We start from the raw sequence: 9,668 nt of genomic DNA on the forward strand, positions 1-9,668 counted from the left end.
GTGACGGAGCGTGCTTCTAGCACCACTAGCTGACAGTCTCTTTAGTGGACTTGTTGCATCTTCTACGTGTCCTGCAAACAAAACACAGAGGCTCGTCTTCCACTGAAGATTTTCTGCTTGATCGTTCCTATTTAAGTTGGCCCTAATTATAATCCCTTGGCATTAGCTGAAATGGCTCCCTTTGAATTTGTGTGACTCACCGAGCAAAAGAAATATAACGGAGTCCTTCTAGTTCGTATGTGGGTGACACAAGACTTTTCATTGTTTAGAATCAGCTGCCACTGCCGCGCGAGGTTGCTGCACGGTCTATGGCATCTTGCCACGGTTTGCGCGGCTCCCCGTGTCGGAGGTTCGAGTCCTCCCTCGGGCATTGGTGTGTGTGTTGTCCTTATCATAAGTTAGTTTAAGTTGGGTTAAGTAGTTTGTAAGCTTAGGGACCCGATGACATCAGCCGTTTGATCGCACAAGTTCTTACCACAAATTTAATTTAAAAAAATAATGTTCAACTGCCACTTTACGCACCGTATCGATACTTATTCTACTTCATTTTGCAATGGGGTTTGATCTGCTGGTGACTTTACTAGAAGGTAAAAGACAGCATCATCTGCAAACAATAGCTGCTCAGATTGCCTCCTAATTCGTTTAAATAGATTAGAAACAGCAGAATGCCTACAACACTTCCTTTGTGAAGGGCAGATATCACTTTTGTTGTACTCGATGACTTTTGTGAACTGCTACCAGGCAGACAGGAATACGGCGGTCATCCGGATGAGAGGCGTCACGCCACGCTTCCCGTGGTTTGGCCGTCCTGCGGCAGACTTCCGCTGCGCCCGCCGTCATATTGAGCGCGCGCTCCCTGCGACGCCCACTGCTTCTGTTTGCTCCCCAGTGTCGACAGCGGACAATGCAGCCGGCGGGCGTATTTGCCACAGTGGCAGCTCTGCTTGCAGGAAACGGGACATCGGTGATGGATTGTGTCTGCTGGCACCTCAACTATGTTATTCACTCTGGCAGAATGTTTGAAGTCAGTCTCGTTGAAAATTTGATGCAATGGAACTACTGTCTTGATGAAGGTAAGTGCTTTTTCGTGCAGTACAGACTGACAAGACGTTATGCACAGTGCAGTTTTCACTCACGCACAGGCGCCTTTGCTTTCATATGCTCTTATCAAAGGTTATACGTTTTCTCTCTGACAGTGAAGGACCGCCTTGGGGACAAGCTGCACTTCATTCTCACCCTTTAAGGTCAATGTACTTTGTAATAACCTTTTGCATGTGAAAAATATCATAAAGTACGATTTGGAAAGACGGTAAATTAAGCATCTATATTTGCGAATTGAGCCCAAAACGTTTTTCATATGTGTGAGAATAGATAGAAGTAAGATGTTGCGAAATACAACGAGTAGATTCTTTAAAACCTAAGCACCTTTGTGCAGAATTTCTGCCGTACCTCGTCATAATAGCACCCTTTACGTATTTTCCATAGTTCTGTATTCTACATAATCGTGGACATTGATATTACAATAAAGAACAATTCACAATGAATATAAAGATGTCAAACGGATCTTAACTACTTAACGTACAGCGATACATTGATAAGAAAGAAAATGAAATACAAACTAAGAACAAAATTTCGATCGTTGCTAAGCACAATGAGGAGTGGAAAGTTCCGAGTGATAAGAGAAAATGGTGGGCTGCATTCTGCGCTTCAGAAATTAACATTCGCCGTTGTGTCATCGCGGTGCAGAGGACGTATCCTTAGCGGCACAGCACAGACATCGGTGGCTGACGCCTGAAGTGGCTGCGACGGAGTTCACATCCTTCACTGCACTGTTTAATTTCCTAAACTAAGTAAAATATTTTTGTAATTTTAAAATTACCTTACAATGAGGCTGACAACGTTCGTAGGGTTGAATCGCCTGTAGACGTATAGAAAAAGACCATCCTCTTTTCCTTTTCCTTGATGGATCTATGACTCTGTCGTTGAAATTTGGAAACCTGTGAATCGTTTTCTTTGCAATAGATAGCATGAGATAGATGAGACACCCTATCTTCGTCTCTGGTACTTCTAAGAAACTGTTTGATCGGCGACAACGTGCGGAAACACGTCTCTGCTTCACAGCTTCTCATGGGACAGCAGCCGCTAATTTCAGCAGATTCCTGACTTCGCCAAAAGGTTCTTGCAGATTATTTTCAATGACAAACTTTATAAGGGCTCCTGCGGTTTTTTTCCTTGAAACCTATTTCGAGAATAAATGGTCTGTAGCTCTGTTTTTAACTCAGCTTTACTTAAAAAATTGATAGGACTACGTAACAGCAGATAGAACATTTTCAGGGCACTAATTTTTTCAATGAAAGAAAGAAGCGCTGTTTGAGTAAATTAGAGGGCAACAAGTGGCTGCAGAATTCAAACCTCTGTTTCTTCTGTGATATCATTAACATTGTCTCTAATTTTAAAAATTTCGTTTCAGAATGATATGTATATGTATGTGTGTGTGTGTGTGTGTGTGTGTGTGTGTGTGTGTGTGTGTGTGTGGTTTGCAAATGTTCCACATCCCCTTCTGAACCGATTTCAACCGAACTTGCTACACACATCCCTTACTGCCAGCAATGAATAGCTGTGGGGGTAATAACTACTCATCTCTCATAGTTCAGGACACATAACGTCATAAACAGTGAGATGCACGACAAATTGCCTCATAATGCATGACGTCTAAATTTACTGCTTCTTCTCTACCACCTCTGTTCGCAGCACATTCTGCACACAGTACCGACGTACACCAGGGAATGTACCTGCAAAGCCGTGTCATTCCATGACGCAACGACCAGGAGATGTGGCGTCATGAGTGATGAGCTGTGTGAAGAATTGCCGCGTCATGTATGAATTTTTAATACATTTATTCGTTAGAGCTGAGACACACACAGAGTCGAGTCCACTTAAGAGAAATACCCGATACCTGGCAGAGCTTTCATCATCTTTCAGCTGCGAAGCGCAAACGGCTGTAGGCGAAAACATTAGCCACCTGTAGGGCTGTGAAGAGTCTATGCAGACGTTTACAGAATCGCGATCTGGACACGAGAATAAGCTGTGCTTACACTTCTGTAAATTATGCATATTTCTTTGTGTGGCTGTTTCGTAATTTCAAGTGTTTTCACGAATACATATAAATGAAATTTTTTCGATATTACAGAAAAACACAGTTAAATTTTTGTTTTCATTTCTCATAGAAAATTGATAAATTAATACCTGTACATTTCTGGATTTGTCGGCTAGTTATTTTAATAATATATCCCTAACTGAAAGCAAAATTTTGTGTGATGGAGTTTTATCCTTAGACCATACGTTTGATTCACATTTGTTGTCTGGCTGCTGGTATCTTCAATGTGTTTAAGACATTCTGGAGTGTCCTCTCTGTTCTCATTAACTGTGAGCACTTTTCACGATTTAAAGTTCCATGTAATGGCTGATCCATGTGGGATTCTTTGTTTCACAACTGCATCTTTTCGAGGTGAATGACAGAAAAGTATTGCTACCTCTGCAGTAGTTCCGAAAAACGGTTTCATTTGTTTGTTTCGACTTGTCGGTTGGGCAAAAATTAAGTTCAGTGAGTGTTCATAACAATGTACGTAATACACGAAATTATGCCCTTATCTTAAAATTGATTGGATTTCTGTATGATGGTCACGCATGACGCTGGCGCCATCATAAATTTGGGATATTACGTTTTCTTTCGTTTCTTGGACAACATCGGCGAGTACATCTTTAATTGAATCAGCCAAGGATGTGGCACTGATAAGCGATTGATTTGAAAACGTGCAAAATCTTTCAACCGGCTCTTCAGCAGATAACAGAAAACGAAATACTACCAGTAACTGAAATTTAGAAGCTACATCATATGTTTCATCTGCTAACAGAGACACAAAAACTGTCTTCGCTAGTTCTGCATTATCTTCGTCCTGACACACATGTAACGTACAGTCCAATAAATTCTTCTGTATACCACTGGGTGCACCTAAAAGACAGCAGAATTGCCCACGTGCTCTTTCACATCCGCAGCTGACGCGGAAGTGAAGTTTACCCGTTCTCTAAGTATTCTAGGACTGTTAGATTGTACTGTTTCATCATGTACACGTAGCGCAAGTTCAGACTTGCACCATCGAGATAAAAGACGAGCTCCTTGGCAGCTACGAAGCGTGCAGGGCATCCAGTCTTGAAGAATGCATACAGAAGTCACATTGGAGTAACAGGGTGACGAGAACTGATGGAAATTGATTGCGTGCAACCGAATGCGAAACAGCTTGTCGTGGAGCTTACCGTGAAACTGGCTGTCCTTTAAGGCGTTGATGCAGATAGTGCAATAATATGTTTTATACGCACAGAAAAGACAAACATGTGGAGGTTGAATTCATCTGGTGGTTCCAGGTGGTATGAACTGCAATGTCACACACTTTCCAGGAGCGATAGTTTGTTCTTTAGGAGTATGACTTTTATACGCAGACTACAAATGAAACAAAAGCAACTTATTGTGACGAGCTATTAGCCAAACGCAGTGCTCATACCATAGTTGCAGTTATCTAACGCCCGTTCTCCCACTCTTGCTTGCTATGACTTAAATATCCCCTACTGCCCTTGCCGAAATCACTCACATGAGAAAGAATCAAGGGGCGCAAAGCAACTCTTAGTTCTTGCAGAGCAATGAATAGCGTTCCATCATATTTACCATCCGGTTAAAGAGTCAGTTAATTGTATACGAATTGATATTCCATGATCTTGATAGAATTCTCTTGATACCTTTACTTTCCAGGGTCCCTTTCGTATGTGTTTCCTCTTCAAATGCAGATTGGTTGCAGCTGAAAACAAATTCCTTACTCAACGATAGGATAAGTTTGAATACCTCCCCCACAAATTTCTGGGCCGATTTCGTAGTATGCTGTGCATCGTCAAGCTTCGTTTGAAAACTCATTGTCCTACAATTCTGTAACACAGTTTGACGTTAAGCAAGCATCCACTATTTCTCTTCAAATCACTATATGTATGTCGCGCGCAGTTTGATGTGGATAACGTAGTAGGTCACCAGCATCTACATCCCGTAAATTGTATCGAGCATCCTTCAAACCGCGAAAACATCAGTTTTTGTGGCAAGTGCGTCTTGTCTGTTCAATAACCGTAGTTTTTCTTATGCACTAACGGTCATATTTCTGCGAACTTCTTCAAAATACACTACTGGCCATTAAAATTGCTACACCGCGAAGATGCCGTGCTACAGACGCGAAATTTAACCGACAGGAAGAAGATGCTGTGATATACAACTGATTAGCTTTTCAGAGCATTCACAAAAGATTGGCGCCTGTGGCGACACCTACAACGTGCTGACACGAGGAAAGATTCCAACCGATTTTCATACACAAACAGCAGTTGACCGGCGTTGCCTGGTGAAACGTTGTTGTGATGCCTCGTGTAAGGAGGAGAAATGCGTACCATCACGTTTCCAACTTTGATAAAGGTCGGATTGAAGCCTATCGCAACTGCGGTTTATCGTATCGCCACATTGTTGCTCGCGTTGGTAGAGGTCCAATGACTTTTAGCAGAATATGGAATCGGTTGGTTCAGGAGGGTAATACGGAATGCCGTGCTGGATCCCAAAGGCCTCGAATCACTAGCAGTTGAGATCACAGGCATCTTATCCGCATGGCTGTAACGGATCGTGCAGCCACGTCTCGATCCCTGAGTCAACAGATGGGGACACTTGCAAGACAACAACCATCTGCACGAACGGTTCGACGACGTTTGCAGCAGCGTGCACTATCAGCTCGGAGACCACGGCTGCGGTTACCCTTGACGCTGTGTCACAGACAGGAGCCCCTGCGATGGTGTACTCGACGACGAACCTGGGTGCACGAATGGCAAAACGTCATTTTTTCGGATGAATCCAGGTTCTGTTACAGCATCATGATGGTCGCGTCCGTGTTTGGCGACATCGCGGTGAACGCACACTGGAAGCGTGTATTCGTCATCGCCTTATTGGCGTATCACCCAGCGTGATGGTATGGGGTACCATTGGTTACACGTCTCGTTCGCATTGAAGGCACTTCGAATAGTGGACGTTACATTTCAGATGTGTTACGACCCGTGGCTCTACCCTTCATTCGATCCCTGTGAAACCATACATTTCAGCAGGATAATGCACGACCGTATGTTGCTGGTCGCATATGGGCCTTTCTGTATACAGAAAATGTTCGACTGCTGCCCTGGCCAGCACATTCTCCAGATCTCTCACCAATTGAAAACGTCTGGTCAATGGTGGCGGAGCAACTGGCTCGTCACAATACGCCAGTCACTACTCTTGATGAACTGTGGTATCGTGTTGAAGCTGCATGGGCAGCGGTACCTGTACAGGCCATCCACGCTCTGTTTGACTCAATGCCCAGGCGCATCAAGGCCGTTATTACGGCCAGAGGTGGTTGTTCAGGGTACTCATTTCTCAGGATCTATGCACAGAAATTCCGTGAAAATGTAATCACTGTCAGTTGGAGAATAATATATTTGTCCAATGAATACCCATTTATCATCTGCATTTCTTCTTGGTGTAGCAATTTTAATGGCCAGTAGTGTATATTCGTAATTGTTGTTTTCCTATACAACGGATGATTTTCCAAATACATAACTACGTTTAGTACCAACTCCTAGGACAACGACTGTCCTTCAGTACGTTTCACTGGAAACGGGAACTGGGGCTCCCTATCCGACAGTGTCGATGAACTACTCCACACCTGTCTCAGTAACACTTTCTTTCTATTGCCTTGCACGTATCATCACCTTTTGTACATTGTTCGCACGACACCACCCATTCCACTGACTCATTTGCAGAAAGGCTAATCGTTGATACGCCACTTCTTTCTCACTCAGCGAAATTTCTTGGTTTTCTTTCTGACGGAATCTCAACTCTGGCTACTGTTACTGCAGATATAACGCTATGTTTGCTTTGTTTACCGTTGCCATTGCTCTGCTTTGTTATCAACACCATCGGCACTGTAGCTCCACCGTGAGTTACTCGTCGACTAAGCAGTTCAGCTACGCTCCGTAGCCTCGTGCTGTCGACAGCATTTGATAGCTGCAGTCCGTCCCCCTGTTGGCATCTGCAGCCATTGTTGTGTTAGCACGGTAGGCAAAATGTGGGGCGTCGAATGAGGTTAGATCTGACATGCCAACGCATGTACAGCTTGTGCCTTTACCCTTAGCTAACAGCAAACACGGAAAACAAAATGGGTAATTGGTAGGAGTGAAGCAGGAAATGCAAATGTTGCGTTTACGTCCATTTACATTAACACACCTGGAGGATGCCTTACCTCGGCTTCTTTACGCTTGCCTTAACTCGAGCTGAGGCGGCGGCCTCTGAATTTCATAATTCCCTTCGAAGCTTTAAGGTGCTTCATCTAGAGAGATGTACTCCCGCAATTTCATTACTTCAGACTAATTATATTTTTTGCGCTGCTATTTTTTTCCGCCAGTATATTACTGGCGATGTTTCCCATCACTCCTGTCTTCTGTAGGAATGCCCATAAACTTACTCGCGGAGGTTCAGAAGACAAATGAACCTTAACAGTCCCCACGTAATGCTTTCAGACATACGCTTGCTATCTGAACAACTTAAAGTTTATCATACGATAAAAACTGAAAATGCAGATAAAATGGTCTCATACGAGGCAGAAACGGTGGACGATTGTTACATTCATTTGTAATCTGCACAACCAGCTCTTTTCTGGGGCTTGTAGAGTTTCCAGACTTACGGAGGTTGCAGGCTGTGGCGGAGTGTGTTCCCGCGGCGCGAGTCGCCCAGTGCGGGGGTGGGGCCCGTGGCCCGCTGCGTGGGAGGCCGGCGTGCCTGCAGCCAGACGCACAGGTCGGGGAGTACGTGGAGGAGGCGCGCCAGTCGGCCGTAAACACACTTTCGCTTAATCACAATAGGAGTAGTTTCCTTTCGTTACAGAAATTGCCAGGAAAAGTCCCTGAGGCATTGGCCGTAACTGTGGCATTATTCCAGTACGGGAAGCTTCAGGTATCGCTACACAGTTGGCGGGGACAGGCTCTCGCGAGAAAATACGAGAAACACCGAGTCGTACAATTGTACGTCGCAGGTTACGGAGAGCGCCAAGTGAGTCAGTCGGCCCTCAGACACGACGAGGCGGAGGTCTCCGTGTTGGGTCAGGAGCGTGGACTTCCCTCTATACGAGTCAATTACGTTCATTGATATCAGGTGTGCATTACTCGAACGTTCGCAGTGGTTAATTACATTAGGCATACAGCAATGGCATCCCGATTTTTCGGTTAACAGTTGCAGCTGCCCACAGTCCCATCAGAAGCGACTGTTTGTATGTTTACAGCCCGGTAGCCACACCGACTGGGAGAGACGTCATCAGAATTAGCAGTCTCACTGGGCAGGTACGGAACTTTCAGAATGTTTACCGGCGGGGTCAGCTCACCGCCGAGGTAGCCTCAGCTGGACTCCCTAAGCGAAGCGGATCTGACGAGTGTAGCTGCGCGGGCTGACCGTCTGTTCCTTCACAGAGACATTACGCTTTCTTCTTTCCTTTTGCTTCATTTTGCAGTCTAACTCACTGAGGGTTTTGTCACGCATTTGCTCAAAAAGACGTGAGTCCCTCGTGAGGGAATGAGCAGGCAGAATATCTTTTGTGTGTCCAGAGATTCTGCCGTAACCTTTCTGGCAGGTGAGAACAGATCAGCGCTTTTTAGTGCAAAGCCACTCTCTGCCACTCAGTGCCTTCATTGCTGCTTTATCTGCGGCGAGGAACCGTATGTTAACCGCACTTGCATATCGGTCGACAATTTCAGTTCGATTATTTCAAAAATGATCTCAACATTTGATGACTACTTAGCTATTACATTTATTTTCTCCCTGTTCCGTAAGCGCTGATCGTTCCCACACAAGTACAAAGGGACAGAAGTGCAACTACGGCCTCGGAAGTGTACAGAACAACGAATGGCAGCGCCTCTGCTACTTACGTAACGAGATACCCTGGGTAAACACGGCTACAGCTAAGAGGAAAATACAGCTCTGAGGCGGATCCCAGAGATTTCAAATGCCTCTAAGCACTATGGGACTTAACATCTGTGGTCATCAGTCCCCTAGAACTTAGAACTACTTAAACCTAACTAACCTAAGGACATCACACACATCCATGCCCGAGGCAGGATTCGAACCTGCGACCGTAGCAGTCGCGCGGTTCCGGACTGAGCGCCTAGAACCGCTAGACCACCGCGGCCGGCCCCAGAGATTTAAGCGAGAGGAGAGTGGTATGCTGATTACATCATTGGGAATTCCAGCTTTTCAGGCTGCAGTTATTTGACTGTGACGTAGTACTTGGCAGGTAGACTGTGATGAGACAGGCTAAGTGTGCGGCGCTCCAGGAGATGAGAGTACAGAATGCCCGGGGTCGTCATTCACGGCCCAGCCTGGACTGGAGATCTGAAGTCACCAGGAAAGGCTCCCACCGGCTGCCGCTCCAGTCTGGAGCGCCCTGCCGCCTGCAGCCCAGCTGCCTCTCGGCCAGCCTGGAGTCTCCTCTCCAGCCCCGCACTGCCAGCTCTGACACCAACGTGAGACTGTATCTGCTCTGGCGTTCTGCAAAGATCTATGAGCGCGGGTCCAA

This window comes from Schistocerca cancellata, chromosome 11 (assembly GCF_023864275.1).
Source record: "Schistocerca cancellata isolate TAMUIC-IGC-003103 chromosome 11, iqSchCanc2.1, whole genome shotgun sequence".
Taxonomy (NCBI): domain Eukaryota; kingdom Metazoa; phylum Arthropoda; class Insecta; order Orthoptera; family Acrididae; genus Schistocerca; species Schistocerca cancellata.